The 12,769-nt window shown below is 46.4% G+C and overlaps 1 non-coding gene across 1 annotated transcript; it reads left to right on the top strand.

The window, feature by feature from the left end:
• The first annotated feature begins 1,042 nt into the window (after positions 1–1,042).
• LOC114815394 lies at positions 1,043–1,180 on the top strand. The gene has a single exon (XR_003763157.1). It is a non-coding gene; the product is annotated as a small nucleolar RNA SNORA7 (small nucleolar RNA).
• Positions 1,181–12,769: the final 11,589 nt, after the last annotated feature.

Consider the following 12,769-nt stretch of genomic DNA (forward strand, 5'->3'; position numbering starts at 1 on the left):
CACTCCGCTTCTCATCTATGCTTAGATTCAAAGCACCATCTTCAGGGGAGCAATGCAAACAGTTATTCAATCAATTAATCAATCAACGGTATTTATTGAGCACTTACTTTGTGCAGAGCACAGTTCTAAGCATTTGGGAGAGTACAATGCAACGGAATTAGCAGATACACTCCCTGCCCATAATAAGCTTACAGCCTAGAAAGGGCAACAGACATCAATATGAATAAATGAGTAATTTATTCTATATAATTTAAAGATATATACGTAAGTGCTGTGGAGTTGGAGTTGGAGTGAATATCAAATGTCCAAGCACTTAGATGATGCAGAAGGGAGACCAAGCTGAGGAAAAGAGAGCTTAATCAGGAAAGGCCTCTTGGAGGAGAAGTGACCTTAATGTTTTGAAGGTGATCCCCAAGGTGTCAGGCAGAGAAGGTCATGCTTTTCCTTTGCTGCCATCTGAACCCTCTTCTACCTCTCCCTTCCTGGCCCCACTGACCGGATGTCACCCCTGGTGCTGAGCAGGCCACTCCCATCTGGACAATGGCATTTTAAAATCAGTCCTGAGAGGGAGGGGACAGGGGTGGGGCTAAAGAACCATCGCCTGCTGGGTCTTGGTAGCCCAGGCCTGTTTCAGCCATAAATAATGATGATGGTATTTGTTAAGTGCTTACTATGTGTCAATCACTGTTCTAAGCACTGGTGTATATAAAAGCTTATCAGTTTTTGACAGAGTCCCTGTCCCACATAGGATTTACAGTCTTTTAATCCCCATTTTACAGATGAGGTTAATGAGTCCCAGAGAAGTGAAGTGACTTGCTCAAGATCACACAGCAGACATGTGATGGAGCTGGGATTAGAACTCAGGTTCTTTTTATTCATTCGTTCAATAGTATTTATTGAGCGCTTACTATGTGCAGAGCACTGTACTAAGCGCTTGGAATGAACAAGTCGGCAACAGATAGAGACAGTCCCTGCCATTTGACGGGCTTACAGTCTAATTGGGGGAGACAGACAGACAAGAACAATGGCAATAAATCTGACTCCTCTCCCAGGGTCGCATCTGGAGAGTTTCCAGTACTCCACCAGCCTCGACTATGGGAGGAAGAGTCAAGCAGAGGCCTATCCATTCCATTCCTAGCTTGGGCAGTGGCTAGCAAGTGGAAGGCAATCTGCTACGAGTCAAAACTCCCCTGTGCTGGGCAGCAGCAACATGGGAGAGAGATGAGGGCGGAGCCTCAAGTTTATTGCACGGAAGGAGGCAATGGTACAGCACTTCCAGATTTTTACCAAGAAATCTGTACGGATCCCCTACCAGGATGATTGCAGGTGGAGGTGAGGCATTCAGGGAGAGATGTGTCCCTGGTGTGGCTAAGGGTCGGAGACGATTCGACAGCATAAGACAAGACCTTCTGACTCCCAGGCCTCTGCTCTATATCCATTAGGCCAGACTGCTTCTTGAGTCCGGAACATGGGTCCGGAACATACAAAACCTTCAGGGACATTGTACAAGACATCCTGTGCTTCACTCCTGCCCACCTACCTCCCCCGTTGCTCCCCAGGGCCCCATGGGAGCCCGGCCGGCAGCTCTGCTTGCCATTATTTCCCAGACCCGGTCTCAGTCCTGAAGTCTCAGGAAAGGGCCTCGTCTGTCCTTCTGGACAGGAGATGCCCTTGGTAACATCACAGGCAGGACCGGGAGTGGGGCTGCCTTGAAACCAGGTGATACTTTGGTTTCTGCAGTCAGGGGTGCAGTGAGGACCACGAAGCAGACTGTTCCCTCCCCGCCGGCCCCACCCTTCTCCAAACTCATGCCCTCTTTGAAAATAAAAATCAGCACTTGCGACCAGCTCATACATTGGCAGAACTGCACAGAGGGCTAAGAGGGATCCTTTCTCCTGTGGGCAGCAACAGTCAGGCCTGAATTAGAACATTGTGCTCTGCAACTTCACTGAGTCAGGTGGGGACGGGGGTGCAGTTGGGTGGGGTGTATTTGCTGGGAAATGTATTTGATGAGTTGGGAAATAGGAAAGGTTAAAGAAATTGTCCGACAGACAGTTACTCTCCCCACCTTCAAAGCCTTATTGAAGGCACATCTCCTCCAAGAGGCCTTTCCAGATTAAGCCCCACTTTTCCTCATCTCCCACTCCCTTCTGCATCACTCTGACTTGCTCCCTTTGCTCTTTTCCCCCCTCTTCCCAGCCCCTTTTCACATATATATCTAAGTGTTTAGTACAGTGCTCTGCACACAGTAAGCACTTAATAAATTCAACAGAATGAATGAATGAAGAAATGGTGAGCCCCAGTTGATAAGACTGTGCCTCATCTCATCACCTTGCCACTTAGCACATAGTAGGCACCTAACTTACTAACTAACTGGGAGTTTAGCATGGGCAAGAGAGATATGAGGATGATCTTAATTCCTGATAACAAGTAGGAGTGTTCATTTATCCCCTTTCTTGCTTCTTGTCGGTAAATTTACTGTAGTGTCACTACCTCCTAACTAGACTGTTTCTTGAGGACAGGAATCATGTCTGCTAACTCTAGCAAAGTACAGCAATACACACATTAGGAGGAGCTGAACTGACTGCTTGTTAATTCTGAGAGGAAAACGAGATGTGGCTTGCAATGAAGCAGAAAAGGCTAGTCCTCAGAAAGAATGTCCTGACTGCAAAGGTCGTGAGACATGGGATGTATTACCAAAGATATTATGAAATTCCCTTTACGGGAAAGAAAATTTGGCCACAGTCTTTCCAGTTCTGTGTTTCTATGAATCCTGAGGATTAAAGTGTGCACCCATAAGATAGCATCATGATGAAATATTTATTGAAGCCCCCTCAGCCTTGTGGGATGTTCTGGACCTTGAACCAAGTAGACTGCAGGGAATCAAAGCATCTCTTTCCTGCATTTTCAGTGAAACAGCTAGTGTGGACACATTGACAGCTGCTTGACAATTATTTATTATTATTTTCATTGCATTTGTTAAGTGCTTATTTTGTGTCAAGGATTACTCTAAAGTCTGGTTAGGTTAGTCACGGACCCCGTCCCACAAGGGGCTCACTGTCTAAGTAAATACATAAATTATGATATTTGTTCGGCACTTATGTGTCAAGTAAGGTCACACAGCCGGTAAGTACCAAGCCAGATTAGAACCCAGGTCCTCTGACTCCCAGGTCCATGCTCTTTCTACTGGATCACTGTGCAATATTGAGTCTGGATTATCCAAACCTCTTGGTCTCTCTTTTATCCCTCCTGTTACTTCTCTTTCCTGATTCCACTCTCTTTTTAAAATTTTTTATGGTATTTGTTAAGTGCTTACTGTGTTCCAAGCACTGTTCTAAACATGGGGGTAGATACAAGATAATCAGGTTGGAGACAGTTGGTGTCCCATGTGGGGTTCACAGTTTCAATTGCCATTTTACAGATGAGGCTACTGAAGTAAAGCAGACATGTGGCAGAGTCTTCTGATTCTCTGGCCTCTCATTTTCAAATATCATTATTATTATTATTATGGTATTTATTAATTTCTTCTTCTGCCCATTTACCCAACCAACATAGCAGCCCTTTGGTGCCAACTCTCATCAGTGGTATTTTTTGAGCTCATACTATGTCTACCATCTAAGCACTTGGAAGAGTAGGGTACAACAGAGTTGGCTGACAAGTTCCCTGCCTACAACAAATTTACAGTCTAGAGGCCTTCACACTTAGTCACTCACACCCACCCTCTTCTGTATAGATCAGTTTACCTTCTCTTCCAGTTAAGGACTCAGCTTCATATCCATTTTGCCTCTTCTATCAATCCATCAGTGGCATTTACCAAATGCTTAATGTGTGCAGAGCACTGTACCAAGTGCTTGGGAGCGTAAAATACAACAGAGTTGGTAGACACATTCTCTGCCCACAACAAGTCATTGTTTTGAGTCTAACATTTCCCACTTTACTTTAAGCTTTTGGAAGGAAGGCATCCCATCTTCTTATCATTGGTGTATTAGACTGCTTGGTCCAGTTCTATGTGCCCAGAAGGTGCTTCTTAAACACTACTGATTAACTGATTGACTCAGAGTCCATCTCCTGGGTAAGGGAGGGAGACCTAGTGCCAGAATCCATATGGACTTCCTTCCCTCAAGAGATAGGTGAATAGAAGTGGGTGTTGGCGGGGAAGCAGCATGGCCTAATGGATAGAGCATGGGCCCAGGAGCCAGAACTACCTGGGTCTAAATCCCGGCTCAACCACCTATCTGCTATGTGACCTTGAGGAAATCATTTAACTCCTCTGGACCTTACTTACCTCATCTGTAAAATTAAGAGTGTGAGCCCCATGAGGGACAGGGACAATGTCCAACCTGATTAGCTTGTATTTATCCCAGTGTTTAGAACAGTGCTTGGCACAGTGTAAGTTCATTTAATCACATTTATTGAGCACTTACTGTGTGCAGAGCACCGTACTAAGCACTTGGAAAGTGAAATTTGGCAACAAATAGAGACAATCCCTACCCAACAATGGGCTCAAGTACTATTATTATTATTATTATTAGTAATTATTACGGGGATGGGTGCGGTGGTGGAGAGGTCACTAAAGTACTTCTAAAATGGGCCATTCTTCTAGCCGAGCAAAAACTCCTGGCAAGCCATTAGCCCTCTGCTAGGCACTACACTCTGCACAACTCTGAAGGAGTCCAGCTGGCCTGCAGGTTAAGGGAAACCATCAAATCAGTACAGATGTTTTTCTGAGCATTGCACAGATTAGGGACTAAGCCCTGCTTGATACCGGATAGCAGCCAACCTGGGGAATTCTGCCTGGAAAGCAGGAAAGAATATTACTTGAAATCAAAATACAAACGCATTTTATGTGCCATAAGTGATTTTTTTTTTTGCAATTTTCCCTTTTCCATTCTAATCTTATCATTTGGCCTTCCTCTCTATTTCCTCTTCCATCTTATTTTATTGCTTTCTCCTGGCTCAGGGGTGGGGTGGGGAGGGGTTGGGATAAATTCCAGGATAGCCCCCAAATACACCCCACTCCCTCCCCCACTCCCAATCTTATTTCTGATTCAATGGCACAGCCCCCCACTGAATTTCTGTGAACTTCCAGACGTGAGAGGAGGCACGGGTGTTTGTTTGTGTGCATATGTGTGACTGTTCCGTGCCAACATTTGCCATCCCCTCATTGCCAGTAACACTAATAACGTTAGTAGGAACAATAACAACAAGAATGATGGAGAAAGTGGAAGGGCACCAATGAGCAGACAAAATAGGTAGGGACCAAGCACTTAAAAACAGCATTCTGAGTGCCAATGCCCACACTCACACTGCATCCCCTAGCCCAAGTGAAGAAGAGGGCACTTACCCGGTGAAATCTGGAACTGTAGACAGGCAATCTGGATTTCCCAAACACCAAACAGGATCCTCTTCTCTTGAGGGCCCCACTGAGGTTGCTACCTTGTCCGAATTCGTTGTCTGGGAGGCCTTTGTAGGGCAGATCTGACCTCTTCTCTCTTTTGGGAACTTTTCCAGAGCTCTCTCAGTACACCATGTGGTGTTCACCTTCATGAAACAACTTAAGAGATGCAGCATGGTGTAGTGGATAGAGCACAGGCCTGGAAGTCAGAAGGTTATGGGTTCTAATCCCAGCTCTGCCAATTGTCTGCTGTGTAATTTTTGGCAAGTCACTTCACTTCTCTGGTTCTCAGTTCCCTCATTTCTAAAATGGGGATTGAAACTGTGATACCCGCGTGGGACAGACTCTGGGTCCAACCCAATTTGTTTGTATCCACCCCGGCACTTAGTACAGTGACTGGCACACAGTAAGTGCTTAACAAATGTTATTATTATTATTCATTATTATTGAGAATAGGGATTCAGCTTTTTCCTTCCTGCTACTTACAATCCATCAGTGGTATTTATTATATTTACCAATGGTCAAGTAGGATGGCTTAGTGGATAGAACATAGGGCTTGGTAGTTCTAATCCCAGCTGGGACAATTGCCTGAGTGACCTTGGGCAAGTCACTTAACTTTAAACTTTTCTGGGCCTCAGCTACCCCATCTATAAAATGGGTAGGAAAAATGCTTGTTCCCACTCCCCTTGGGCAGGGACCCTATTTGGGATGGTTTGTATTCCATCTACCGCAGCACTTAGTACAGTACTTTGCACATGGTAAGCACTGAACAAATATTATTATCATTATTATCGTGATTAGACTGTAAGCCCATCAGTGGGCAGGGATTGTCTCTATCTGTTGCCGAATTGTACATTTCAAGCACTTAGTACAGTGCTCTACACATAGTAATCGCTCAATAAATACTATTGAATGAATACTGCCCTGCCTGCAGTAGCAGCTCATCAGTCCTAACAGACTGACTAGGACAAAGAAACACAGGAGGGGGTACAGTCAGAGAATTGAGAGCTTCCAAGCACTGAGGATGACGGCAATCCATTTAGTGTTAGTGTCAATACTGGCTTCTCCTATAACCACCTGGGGGAAGCCATCTGGACCCTACTGGTTGGAGACAGGGAGGGACTAGTCAGCCCCAATCCACTGGATTTTCCCCAGGTGGAAAGGGAAGAGGAGCATTAAGGTTGGGAGAAAATGAAGATCAGCCTTCATGGCACAGTCATCTCTGTCCACATCTAATAAGATGTTCTGATCAACCTGAGAAATTTGATGACATCTGTTTTCCTTGCTCCAGCTGCACCTCCTGATCTCTCGGGTCACCTCCGAGGGAGATGTAAGGGGTGGTGGATTTCTTACTGTGTTACTAATTTCTGAGGACAAAGTGCTTTGTAATCTCCTTTCCAGTCATCTGGGTGGGGTGTGAGTAGGAGTGAAGGACAAGAGAGAAGCTCCAGATATTTGCTAGAGGTCAAACCGTAAGCATGGGGCAGAACCAGGATTGAGTAAGCACCGGCATTTATTGAGCAATGCCCTGAAATAAGCAAAAGTGAGATACACGTTCCCTGCCCACAAAGAGCTTACAGTTCCCTGGGGAAACCTGTGTCAGTAGCATTTGCAGGCTCATTCATTCATTCATTCATTCATTCATTCATATTTATTTATTGAGCGCTTACTGTGTGCAGAGCACTCTACTAAGTGCTTGGGAGAGTACAATACAACAATAAAAAAGACATATTCCCTGCTGACAATGAGCTGAGGGCTCTGCCCCCAAACTCCCTGACTTTCTACTAAAGAGGAAGAGGGAGACGAGGGAAAAAAGAAGTAGGAGGAGAATGAAGAGCATGAGGAGGAGGAGGAAAAGAGGAGGAGGAGAAGGAGGAAGAGGAGGAGAAGAAAAATAGCGTGTCTCATGGTTAGAGCTTGGGCCTGGGATTCAAAAAGGACCTGTGTTCTAATACTGGCTCTGCCACTTGTCTGCTGTGTGACCTTAGACGAGTCACTTCACTTCTCTGTGCCTCACTAATCTCATATATAAAATGGGGATTAAGACTGTAAGGCTCATGTGGGATGGGGCCTGTATCCAACCTGATTGTCTTGTACCTATCCCAGTATTTAGAACAGTGCCTGGCACATAGTAAGTGCTTAACAACGACCATTAAAAAAAGAAGGAGGAGCAGAGCTGTTGGGGATAGGCAAGACAATTGCTGTGATAGGCTGATGGAAGCTTGGGACCTAGCACCATCAGCAGTCCTCTAATTGGTTCTACCCCTCCTAACTGTTAGACTTCCTTTCTTCACTTTCAAAGCCCTACTAAAATCATAGCTCCTCCAAGAGGCCTTTCTGAAATAAGCCCTTCTTTCTCCCATTCACCCTCTCCTTTATGTTGCCTATGCACTTGGCTCTGTATAGAGAAGCAGCGTGGCTCAGTGGAAAGAGCATGGGCTTTGGAGTCAGGGCTCATGAGTTCGAATCCCAGCTCTGCCACTTGTTGGCTGTGTGACTGTGGGCAAGTCACTTAACTTCTCTGTGCCTCAGTTCCCTCATCTGTAAAATGGGGATTAAGACTGTGAGCCCCACGTGGGACAACCTGATTCCCCTATGTCTACCCCAGCGCTTAGAACAGTGCTCAGCATATAGTAAGCACTTAACAAATACCAACATTATTAAAGCACCTGATATTCACCCCACCCTCAGCCCCACAGCACTTACATACATATCCATGTACTCTCTTTTTTCCCCTTCAGTAATTTATTTCAAAGTCTGTCTCTCCCTCTACACTGTGAGCTCCCTGTAGTCAAGGAAACTGTGAATGAACTCTTCTGTATTGTACCTTCCCAGTATATACCAAAATATTAGTATTATTATGTCTACACCTGCAGTGGAGTTTTTCCCACCCAGATTCTACTAAAGTGGAGTTTTACTCTTGAATCCCTACAGATCAAGTGAGAAGCCCTGAACCCACCTCTTCCCAGGGGGTGGGCCAAGGTTATGCAAAGGCCAGTGGAGACCAAAGATTTCTGGGGATCAATCAGCATGAGTGCTCACTTCTGCCCTTCCCCCAGCCAGGGAGCCCCCATTCTGGAAGGGTACAGTGAGATTCCCACCCCTTTGTCAGCTTGGTTGTCAACTGGTCTTGTATCAATCTATCAATAGTATTTATTGAGCCCTTACTGTGGGCAGCACACTGTACTAAGTGTTTGGGAAAGTACAGTACAAAATCCTTATAGTCTAGCTCTGGGCCACCACCAGCACCTGCTCCAAAGCAGAGAGAGGCTACACAAACCCACCACAACCGCATAGAGGATCCCTCAGCCACTGTTCCAGACCAGGAAGGGAGAGGAATGTGGAAATTGTCACCGTCCTTGTCTCTTATGTGTTTTTTGTGCTTTCACGGTTTCATCTTCTCTCATGTGCCAGTCACCAACACCGCCCTCCACCCCCAGTATTCTTAGAATGCGAACCCCTCAGAGGTGAGGGACACTGTTAAATATTTTCCCCAACTCTTAACATATATTAGGCTCTTACTAAACACCAATACTACTGCTACTGCTACTATTATGAGAGTCCTTAGAGTCTAGGCGACCTGAAAGCAGAGTGCAGGAGGAAGGGCAGAAACTCAAGCATCAGCTATCAGTCCTGAATAATGCTTAACAATAGCCTCCCAGGTGTCCCAGGGAGCTCATCCACCTAACACCCACCTAACTGCCAAAGGTGCAGGAGAAGCAAGAAGAGGCAGAGCCCCTCCCAGACATACAGAGCTCTTCTCCAACAGAAACCATTCTGGCCTCAATACCAACGCCTCCTGCATTGTAGGGAGAATTCCCCAGCCCCCTTTCCCACCAAGGACTGGGACCCCAGCTGGGGCTAGGGTGGTCTCTAGCCATATGCAACCAATTGGAAGAATGTCATCTACAGGGTTACTCTATCACTACATCCCTCTAGATTGTGAGCTCATTGTGGGCAGGGAAGGTGTCTGTTGTTATACTGTACTCTCCCAAGTGCTTAGTACAGTGCTTTGCACACAGCAAGTGTTCAATAAGTACAATTGAATGAATGAATCACAAATGACTTATTTACACCCAAAAGGAGGCATCAGAAGGACCTCGGAATCCATAGGCATAGAGCAATCCTGGAGAGCAGTCCAGAAATCCAGTTTCCTGCAGGCTTTGGTCAACCTCTAAAGCAGCTGCACAAATTAACTCAGGGGGACCAGGGCTCTCTAAGAAATCAGGGTTTGTGAAATAGAAATCAGGGAGCAGGCCTAATGGAAATGAGGCATCAGAGCAAATAGACATTGAACTTGCACTGCTTCTTGTTTTGCAGCCTAGTGGATAGAGTACAGGCCTGGGAGTCAGAAGAATCTGGGTTCTAAACCCTGTTCTGCCACTTGTCTGTTGTGTGAACTTGGGAAAGTCACAACTTCTCTGGCCCTCAGCTTTCTCATCTGTAAAATGGGGATTGAGACTGAGATTGTGATTGAGATTGAGACTGTGTGGGACATGGACTGTGCCCAACCTGATTATCTAGTATCTAGCCCAGCACTTAGTTCATTGCTTGGCACAGAGTAAATGCTTAATGAATTCCACAATTATTATTATAATTATTTTTTTAGCAGAAGGGCTAGAAAGGAAGCCACTGAGAGGGGAATTTTCTTAAAAACAACAGCCTGATCCTCAGTCCAGGTGGAGTCCTTTGGGTAGTCTAGGATGGGGTCACTGGGAAGATCACAGACTGGTGAGAGAGTTTTAAGTGAGTGAGTCTATGAACCTCTCACAGAGCCACCCATCCATTCACCGGCTGCTTTCCTCCCCTGAATTCCGTCAAATTCCAGCATCACCTGCCACCTCTCAAACACTCCTGGCTCCCTGGCCTCCCTCCTCTCTCCACCCGTGGGCTGGATTCCCTCTCTCTCTTTCTTCCCCCTCCTCCACAGTTGGACATCTCTAGTCACAGTGAGGGAATTCATTCCCAGGCTACAAAACCACAAGCCACAGAAAGCTGAGGTTATTGCTTGTTCAGAGAAATAGCAACAAGATGGATGAGATCAGGCTTAGTAACCAAGGGGGTTGTGAAATTCCATGCAACACCCCCCACACCTCATTCCATCCCTCCTGAACCCCAGTTCATCTGACCCTCCATCCCTTACCAGGGCCAGCTGTTTGGAGGGGAGGGAGTCAGCCTGCTAATTATACACACTAATGGTTTTGTGGTGACAAATTGGCCTTCTTCACCTGGCTGTGGGCTCGCCCCCCCCCCCCCCCCCCCCCCCCCCCCCCCCCCCCGTGCCATGAGCAGCAAAAACAGCTGTAAATTCCCAGGAAGATGACAAGGCCGGGAGGGGTTCCTGGTTTTTGGCTCAGGTGTTTCTAGACTATTCTAGGGATTGGCGTCATGGCGCAAGAGCCTCTCTGAAACTTGTCAGGGTGGTACTGAGGTACCCTGGGCAGTGATGGCATTTTGAATGGGAATAGTCAATGCCAAGGGTGAAGGAAACTCCTGGATGCAGGACAGAGCAAAATGGAGGTGGGAGAAAATAAAAACAGGAAGTGAGATGCCTGAGCCAAAGTGTTTGCCCTAAATTCCACAGGGACTTTCAAAGTTTAGGTACCAAAATAATAATCAAAATAATAATTATAATGATTATATTAGCTATAATTACTAACATTACAATATTATTACTATGACATGTATTAAGCACTTACTATGTGCTAAGCATTTGGTCAGTTACAAGATATTCGGACTCCATCTTTATGCCACATAAGGCTCAAAGTTTAAAACAGAGGGAGAGAAGGCATCTCTCTCTGTTTCCTGGAGGGAGGAACCGAAACACAGAGGTTAAGTGACTTGCCCGAGGTCACACCTTAGGCAAAGTGGTGAAGTTGGGACTGGAAACTGGGATAAGTCCACGATGAGGGTGTGATTTGATTAAGAGGCATTTGGTTGGCTTCTTAATTTGTCTGGGCATCCTATCAGTTCTCCAATTCCCAAGGTGAAAGCGTTGAACTACAAACCAACCTGGTGCCGCGTGCCACCTACCAGTCGCATGATGCAACCTGATGCCAGCCTTGGGGACAGAAGGGGCTCTGTGAGAGGAGCAGGAGCCCAGTCTCTCCTGGCTGGGTAGGGAGGCCTGTCACTGTTTGTGTGGCGGCTCTCCACACCCCACAGGCCAGGGCTGCTCAGAGGGGCTGCAGAAGCCCAGCAGGGAGATTGTGTAGTGGGTGTGGCAGTGACAGCTGCAGCTCTTCAGGACCAGCTGGGAGAGTGAGGCCAGTGGCAGCCTGGACCTGGGTCCTCCTTGCCCTGCCACGAGGGTCTGCTCTAGGAAAGTGGTCTCACAGCAAGGTGCAACTTCACTGGGCTGTTCCCCACCTCCAGACAAACATTCCTGGACAGACTCCTTCCCCCCTGCCCCTGCCATGGCAAGCAGCTCCAGGGGAGAGTCCCGCTTCCCTCTTCCCCAGCACCTCCCCCTCCTTGGAAGACCAGGAAACTATGTAATTTAAACTCTGCATCCAGATGACCAGGAAGTGCTATACACCACTCCTTCATGGTATAACTTTTTTCCTGATTACTTTTCATAATACAAAATGTGCCAGTCAGTTGTAGAAACACAGGAACTTTTTACTGACTCCCAGACTCCAGCTCTTTCCACTTGATCATGCTGCCTCCTTATCCCATGAGCCCTGCCTACCCTAACCATACGGGGAATAGTAGAAGATAAGCTTCCTCATGGATGACCGGATCTTTCCTAGCCCCAGAAAACCAAGTAAGATGAAAGGAGTTGAAATGGCAGCAGTAGAGAGTTTGATAAGGATGAAACCCAGGCTTAGGAGACCAAGGAACAATCTCTCCTGAAAAGAGAAGTACTTGGCCTAATGGAAAGCACTTAGTCTTGGGAGTCAGAGGACCTGGGTTCTAATCCTGGCTCTGCCACTTGTCTGTTGTGTGAGCTTGGGCAAATCGCTTAACTAGTGTGTGGGTGCCTCCGTTACCTCATCTGTAAAATGGGGATTGAGACTGTGAGCCCTATCTGGGATAGGCACTGTGCCCCACCTGATTATCTTGTATCTACCCCTGCACTTAGAACCGTGTTTGACAGGTAATTAATGCTTAATAAATACCATTCAAAAAGCAAAACAAAATAGAAGGTATAACCATTCACCTAACTGGAGACAGGGGACTGGACCAGATGATCTCCCAGATTCTCTCCCAATTCTAACATTTTATGATTCAAGTTCATATTCCCCCATGCTGATACCTGTCACACTGTAGAAATATCTCTGTGGAGGTAATTGGACAGAATTCAGGCATCTAACGTTAAGTGCTTATTAGGTTCCTAGTGCTGTACTGAGTTCTGGAGCAGATATAACACAA

The sequence above is a fragment of the Ornithorhynchus anatinus genome, chromosome 11, assembly GCF_004115215.2.
Source record: "Ornithorhynchus anatinus isolate Pmale09 chromosome 11, mOrnAna1.pri.v4, whole genome shotgun sequence".
NCBI classification, from domain to species: Eukaryota; Metazoa; Chordata; class Mammalia; order Monotremata; family Ornithorhynchidae; genus Ornithorhynchus; species Ornithorhynchus anatinus.